The following is a 6,848-nucleotide window of genomic DNA, read 5'->3' on the forward strand; positions in this document are numbered from 1 at the left end:
GGTTGGGGCGTTTTTGCTTCTTCTCCTCACGTATTGGATTCAAACCCCACTAGCAGCGGTTATTGATTCAATTTATTTTCTATTAATTCAATTGGTGACACATGACACCATTTGATTAGATGAAAATTTTATTAAATTAAATTAAAATATTAAGAAAAAATATTCAATCACATAGTGACACATTTCACCATCTAATTAAGGATAAAATTTATTGAATTAATTAAAAATTAGGATCAAATTAATAAAATGCATAAGTAATGAGGACTAAATGTGTAATTATATATATTTTATTAACTGCCACATCATCTCCTCCGTTAATATTTAACGACAGGTGGTTTGATTGACAATATTTAAATAGTTAGGTGACCCGATTGATAAAATTGAAAAATCGATGGTTAAAGAAAAAGGGTAATCAGTCGGCTTTTCATGGTTGAACAACAAGATGTTAAGGCCACATACTTACACTGGTGTAAAGTGTTACAATTAACACATACTTATACCGGTGTAAAGGATTACATACACTAATATACATTTATTTTATGGTAAAATACAAAAATGATCTCCTAACTATAGAGATGACTTTGATGAGTCTTTGACTATTAAAAAATCATAAATTGATCCCTACTATAGAAAGTTGATTTGTTTCTTTCTCTTCCGTTATCAAAATACTTCCAACAAAATGTTGCTTTTACACGAGTTGTCCAAGGCTTTTTTAGTCTCCAGAGTCGCCTTATTCGCAGCCTGAGCAACGTACCTGAAAACGCCATCTACGGCGGTCCAAAGCCTTAAACGCTCAACTAGAGAATGACCCTTAACCAGCTGAAGCAAAAATAAAAGAAATGCGAGCCCATCGCCGTTGTTACAGCCTATGACTACCCATCGACGGTCCACCTCGATACCGCCGGGATCGATATCTTCCTGGTCGGAGACTCTGCTTCCATGGTTGTTCACGGCCATGACACCACTCTCTCTATCTCACTCGACGAAATGCTCGTCCATTGCCGTGCAGTCGCTCGCGGCGCCACGCGACCATTACTCGTTGGTGACTTGCCATTTGGACCTATGAGACCAACATCAGTCAGGTATGTACCTCTATGAACCAAAACAAATTCCCTTGTGCACTGCATTATATTATTTGGTATTGATGAAGAAGAATTGCTTGAATGATTTCTCTTACATTTTAAGGACAAATATCGATGATGAAACATTGCTTGGATGAATATTGATCGTGATGTAATTTCCGTTTGGAATATGAACGGGCAGTTGATACGGCTGTTAGGGTCTTAAAGATGGATGCTATCAAATTGGAAGGAGGGTTCCCTTCAAGGATCTCCGCTGTAAAAGTCATCGTCGAGGCTGAGACCGTGGTTATCGGACATGTCGGACTTACTCCACAGGCAATTAGCGTACTCTGCGGATTCCGACCACAAGGCAAAAATGTTGCTAGTGCAGTCAAGGTATCTTTCATTGCCTCTTTTCATTTGGATAACGTTTTGATTATTTGTGTATGTTTAGCTTGAGTTTGGTTTATGCAGGTTGTAGAGACTGCAATGGCTTTGTAGGAAGCTGATGTTTTTTTGGTTGTTATGGAATGTGTTCTGGTTCCTGTGGCTGCTGCATCCATGTAAGCTCTTCAAATTCCCACAATTGGCATTGGAGTTGGGCCTTTTTGCAGTGTACAGGTTAATTTTGTTCTATCGTTATTTCCGGTTCTGGTTCCGAACTCACTCTTTTCCAGTCAGTTTGGTTTTTCTTTTATTAGAAATAGAAGAATCATCTTTTCACATCTCATTGACTGTACTGACTACTGAGAGTGCTTATTTTCTTATGGACACATTATATTAGTTATATCCAAACCCATCTGTCTTGATTGTTTACCTTGTAAATGTTTAGGTTATTGTGAGCAAATCACGTGCCCAATGGCGTGCAGTGGTGACCAAAATTCCCTTGAAAATTGAAAGTCTGGACAAGGTTCCCCAGATATCAGATGACATTAAGAGCATGTTGCGATCAAACTCGAAAGTTTTCTTAGGGAAGGAGGCCCCTTACTGTTTCTTATCAAATGTAGATAGTTATTATGCGGAACTGACTGTTGGATGCAATCTCAGGCACATGGTAATCTCTCATCCTCGGTTCATTCTTTCAGATGTGTGTTTCCTTTGAGTTTGATCCTGCATTGTGTTACTGATTTCCCTAATCTTTTTATCAGTTTCATATTAAGACTTAATCCCACTTAGAGACGGAAAAAAACCTGATTTGTTATGCCCCTTTAGTAACATCCAAACACTGGTTTAGTAACCAATTTATAAGATTTTAAAATTTCGTGATCAAATTAGAAACTTTTAAAGTTCAAGGGTTTATCTGGAAATTGTTTGTGTAAGATTGAATAGCAAAGAGAGGAAGTTGGAAGGGCATATTGGTCATTAGACAGGAAAATAATTAAAAAGCCCATTATGGTTGTTTTATATATATCCACGTGTAAGAGGGGAGGAAAATCAGAGAATTCTAGATATCTTCTTCATCCTTTCTTCCTCAACCTACCGTGACTCCATATGCTAAGGTAAGGATTCTTTTAATGGGTTATTTTTTTTATTTTTAAGAGGTTTTGATTCTTGAAGTATTAGGAGAACTTAAGGAAAACTTAAGGTTGCTTAAAACTCAAAGATTGATAAGTTATGAGAGATTAATATAAGAGGTTTTTAAGTGAATTGTTGAGAAAGAGTTGGTAACTGAAGTTTGAAGTTAAATTTAACTTGTCCTCAGTTAGAATAAGAGAATTATAACAAAGGTGAAAATTTGGTATGATTTTTTTATTTCAAGTAGGCTATTGAGAATTTGGATATTTAGGAGTACTAAAGTGAATTAAGTTGGTTTGAGAATATCTTGTCCTGAAAGTTGTCTTTGGAATGTCTCTTTCTTGAATCTTCAATTGATGATATCCAGAACGTAAATCAATCTTAGAGAAAACTGAAGCCCTCTTTAACTGATCAAATAAATCATCAATTCTTGGTAGGGGATATTTGTTCTTTATAGTCACCTTGTTGAGCTGTCTATAATCAATACAGAGACGCATTGAACCATTCTTCTTCTTTAAAAACAATACTAAAGCTCCCCAAGGTGACACACTTGATCTGATAAACCCCTTATCTAACAATTCTTGCAACTGAATCTTTAACTCATTGAATTCTTTCGGTTCCATTCGATAAGGTGCCATTACAATCGGTTCAGTTCCATGCATTACCTTAATTTGAAATTCAACCTCCCTATCTAGAGGTAATCTTGGCAACTCAACAGGAAAAACATCTGGAAACTCCCTGACTGTTGAAATCTCTTCTAATCTTTTCTTCTCAGCTTGAGTATCAATCACATTAGCAATGAAACCTTGATATCCTTGTAACAATAATTTCTTGGTCACATTAGCAATGAAACCTTGATATCCTTGTAACAATAATTTCTTGGCCGACATTACTGATATTACATTTGCTAACGGATTAAATCTGTCACTAAATATTATAACTTCTAATCCTTCTGGACTTATCAATGTTACCCTCTTCATTCTACAATCAACATTAGCATGATAATGATATAGCCAATCCATTCCCAATATCACCTCAAATTCGTCAAAGGGTAATTCCATCAGATTAGCAGAAAATTCAATTCTCTGAATCCTTATGGGATACCCTCGACACACTCAATTTACCCGAACACTATGCCCTAATGGGTTTGTCACTATCACATCACTACTTGTTGCTTCTAGTTGAATTCTCAACTCTCTCACCAACTTACTACTAATGTATGAATAAGTTGAATTCGAATCATCTTTCATTAAAATAAAATGTAAATACTTTACATAATTACAAAAAAAAGGTTTACAAAACCGATCAGAGCATATTTAATTTAAGCCTTTATCTACATACCAACAAAATAACATATAACAAAAGTATATACTGCTTAAATTAATTCTGATCTCATCATTAGTCGATAAATATTGTTTTGCCCATCTGTCCTAACTTTGATCTCCTTGTTTCTTTGATCCTACGTGTGAAACACTCACCGCTAAGTCACGGACTTAGTGAGACATATAATACAATAATGCAATAATGAAATCATGAAACATGCAATACTATAATATCAAAGTGTAATAAAAAGCATCATATATATACTTAACAAGAATATACATGAATGAATATGCATTTAACAAATAATAACCTATCACATGATTCAATGTTATTTCATGTTATATCTTTTCTTAGCCCTTGGTACATTACTGAAAACTTAAGGTATGTAAGTGCATTGAGGTTGTACACCAATGTTGTCACCACAGCTCGTATAAAATGCACCGAAGTGCCGCGTAGAAATTTGAACCGAAGTGCCACATAGAATGTCCCGAAGGACTACATATATGTCCCGAAGGACCGAGTAGAAATGTCCCAAAATACCACGTAGAATTGTCCCGAAGGACCGCGTAGAACCCTCGACTCTTGGCATGTCAATTATACCCTCAGCTCTCATATCATATACTATGGGCTTTACCATTTACATCATATCTTATAACTTATTTCACATAGTCAAGTAATCACATAGGTCATGTCTCATAGCTTAGACCATTAATTCATATAAATGCGTAGATCATATCAATAAATTATATCTTATACTTATTTATCCACATAGTTCATATAACACCTAGACTAACATATAATACATAACTCATGTATAACATTGCAAGTAACATATATAAATATGTATGTACTGAAATACACATAGAAACCATATTAATCACATTTTAGTATTCATGCAATCATGAAAGCAAAACATGATAAACAAACTCATCGATACTGAAGTATAGTAACGATACCATAGTAAGGAAGTATTGGTACTATGCCTTGGGTATCGATACTATTTAAAGTGAAAATTTGAATTAAGTACTTCTTTTAGCTTATGTTATTAACGATCAATTCATAATGCTTAGAATTCTGATATATTCATATCGAATGTATATTTGTGCAGATATCGAACATAAGCAAGTTCTGAAACAATCAACAAGTTAAGATTGATCAAGAGAGAGAAAGAGTTATATGAGTTAATTGAACTAAGTGAGGCTAAGGTGATTGCATATTACTATGACATATAATTATATGGAAACTAGACTCGCGATGAGTCTGTTTATCATGTTTTTCTTTCATGATTGCATGAATATTAAAATGTGATTAATATGGTTTCTATGCTTATGTGATTACATGCATATTTATATATGTTACTTTCAATGTTATAAATGAGTTATGTATTGTATGTTAGTCTAGGTGTTATATGAACTATATGGATAAATGAGTATAAGATATAAGCTATGTGATAGGATCTACACGTTTATATGAATTAATGGTATAAGCTATGAGACATTACCTATGTGATTACTTGACTATGTGAAATAAGTTATAAGATATGATGTAAATGGTAAATCCCATAGTATATGATATGAGAGCTGAGGGTATAATTGACATGCCAAGAGTCGAGGGTTCTACGCGGTCCTTCGGGACAATTCTACGTGGTATTTTGGGACATTTCTACTCGGTCCTTCGGGACATATATGTAGTCCTTAGGGACATTCTATGTGGCACTTCGGTTCAAATTTCTACGCGGCACTTCGGTGCATTTTATACGAGCTGTGGTGACAACATTGGTGTACAACCTCAATGCACTTACATACCTTAAGTTTTCAGTAATGTACCAAGGGCTAAGAAAAGATATAACATGAAATAACATTGAATCATGTGATAGGTTATTATTATTAAATGCATATTCATGTATATTCCTGTTAAGTAGATATATGATGATTTTTATTACACTCCAATATTATAGTATTGCATGTTTCATGATTTCATTATTGTATTAATGCTTTACGTGACTTAGCGTGTGAATGTTTCACGCGTAGGTTCAAAAAAACAAGGAGATCCAAGTTAGGACAAGCAAGCAAGACAATATTTATCGACTGAAGATCAGATCAGAATTAATTTAAGTAGTAGGTACTTTTGTTATATGTTATTTTGTTGGTATGTAAATAAAGGCTTAAATTAAATATGCATTGATCGGTTTTGTAAACCTTTTTGGTTGTAATTATGTAAAGTATTTACATTTTATTTTAATGAAAGATGATTTTCAACTATCTTGAAAAAGTAAACGCTTTAAAAAAATAATATGACACTTCGAATTCGTATCCGGGTCGGATACGGGTTAGGGGTGATTCGCCATTTGCCTTTCAAAATTTCTTTTTTACCCCTAAAATAATTCATGTATCCCTTTTATATTTTAGTTTATCATATATACTATTAGAAATTTACAATATTAAATTAAAACTAAATAGCAAAAGATAGGGGTGAAGTAGCTATGGATGTAATCGATGTCCTTGGAAGCAAGTGGTTTAAACATATATGCAAAGAGCAAGGAGGATATGGATAAGTTAATCTTTTCCTTTGGCCATCTCCCTTTCCGTCCCTAATCCCACTACATAAAACATATGTGAAAATATTCCTCGACTTGTTTTGCTCTTTGATTTTTGCCGGGAATGTCTGGTGCTCGGCAACATCTTTTCTAAAATTCATCAGTTCAGGTCTCACTTGTGTTTTTAATGGCATCACTGATATCCCCATTGATGTTTGACATGCAATTATAGAGCAAAGATGAATTGTGCTCTGCACAACAAGATATTCTTCTGCAATCGGTCCAGATTATTCGAAAGCATGGTGCTCAATTGGGGAGTGTCTCATTCCAAGGTACACCCACTCAGTGATAAGAGTCTGAGCCATAGGAACTACGAGATCACCCGACCGACGCCTGAGGTATCAGAGGTTTGT

The sequence above is a fragment of the Hibiscus syriacus genome, unplaced genomic scaffold, assembly GCF_006381635.1.
Source record: "Hibiscus syriacus cultivar Baekdansim isolate YM2019G1 unplaced genomic scaffold, ASM638163v2 tig00017627_pilon, whole genome shotgun sequence".
NCBI lineage: Eukaryota > Viridiplantae > Streptophyta > Magnoliopsida > Malvales > Malvaceae > Hibiscus > Hibiscus syriacus.